The 1,694-nt window shown below is 40.6% G+C and overlaps 1 protein-coding gene across 1 annotated transcript in view; it reads left to right on the top strand.

The window, feature by feature from the left end:
• The window catches only part of USP18 (ubiquitin specific peptidase 18), a 48,334-nt gene that overhangs the window by 40,562 nt on the left and 6,078 nt on the right, over window positions 1-1,694 (top strand). The window lies entirely within an intron of this gene.

Genomic DNA, 1,694 nt, shown 5'->3' with positions numbered 1-1,694 from the left:
TATACAGTGTCCTCATTAGTGATGTCTTGTACAGTGTCCTCATTAGCAATGTCGTATACAGTGTCCTCATTAATGATGTCGTATGCAGCGTCCTCATTAGCGATGTCATATACAGCGTCCTCATTAGCAACCTCGTATACAGCATCCTCATTAGCGATGTTGCACACAGCGTTCTCATTAGTGATGTCTTATACAGTGTCCTCATTAGCGATGTCATATACAACGTCCTCATTAGTGATGTCATATATGGTGTCCTCATTAGTGGTGTCTTGTACAGCGTTCTCATTAGCAATGTCGTATTTAGCGTCCTCATTAGCGATGTCTAGTACAGCATCCTCATTAGCAATGTCTTGTAGATTGTCCTCATTAGCAATGTCGTATTCAGTGTCCTCATTAGCGATGTCATATACAGTGTCCTCATTAGTGATGTTGTATACAGTGTCCTCATTATTGATGCCTTGTACAGCGTCCTCGTTAGCAATGTCATATACAGTGTCCTCATTAGCGATGTCATATACAGTGTCCTCATTAATGATGTCGTATACAGCGTTCTCATTAGAGATGTCATATACAGCGTCCTCATTAGCGACCTCATATACAGCATCCTCATTAGCAATGTCATATACAGTGTCCTCATTAGTGATGTCTTGGACAGTGTCCTTATTAGCGATGTCATATACAGCGTCCACATTAGCGATGTCGTATACGGTGTCCTCATTAGTGATGTCTTGTTTAGCATCCTCATTATCGATGTCACATACAGCATCCATATTAGCAATGTCATATACAGTGTTCTCATTAGAGATGTTGCATACAGCGTTCTCATTAGTGATGTCTTATACAGTGTCCTCATTAGTGATGTCATATATAGTGTCCTCATTAGCGATGTCTTGTACAGCATCCTCATTAGCGATGTCTTGCACATTGTCCTCATTAGCGATGTTGTATTCAGTGTCCTCATTAGCAATGTCATATACAGTGTCCTCATTAGTGATGTTGTATACAGTGTCCTCATTTAGCGATGTCGTATTCAGTGTCCTCATTAGCGATGTCATATACAGCGTCCACATTAGTGATGTTGTATACAGCATCCTCATTAGCAATGTCGTATACGGTGTCCTCATTAGCAATGTCTTGTACAGCATCCTCATTATCGATGTCATATACAGTGTCCATATTAGCGATGTCATATACAGTGTCCTCATTAGCGATGTTGCATACAGCGTTCTCATTAGTGATGTCTTATACAGTGTCCTCATTAGCGATGTCATATACAACGTCCTCATTATCGATGTCATATACAGTGTCCATATTAGCGATGTCATATACAGTGTCCTCATTAGCGATGTTGCATACAGCGTTCTCATTAGTGATGTCTTATACAGTGTCCTCATTAGCGATGTCATATACAACGTCCTCATTAGCGATATCTTGTACAGTGTCCTCATTAGCGATACCGTATTCGCATCCTCATTAGCGATATCATATACAGTGTCATTAGTGATGTCTTGTACAGTGCCCTCATTAGCAATGTCATATACAGCGTCCTCATTAGTGATGTCTTGTACAGCGTCCTCATTAGCAATGTCATATACAGCGTCATTAGTGATGTCTTGTACAGTGTCCTCATTAGCGATGTTGTATACAGTGTCCTCATTAGCGATGTCATATACAGTGTCCTCATTAGTGATGTC

Source organism: Colobus angolensis, unplaced genomic scaffold (assembly GCF_000951035.1).
Source record: "Colobus angolensis palliatus isolate OR3802 unplaced genomic scaffold, Cang.pa_1.0 Scaffold242, whole genome shotgun sequence".
NCBI lineage: Eukaryota > Metazoa > Chordata > Mammalia > Primates > Cercopithecidae > Colobus > Colobus angolensis.
The sequence above is the reverse complement of the archived record's forward strand: the minus strand, read 5'-3'. Positions and strand labels throughout refer to the sequence as shown.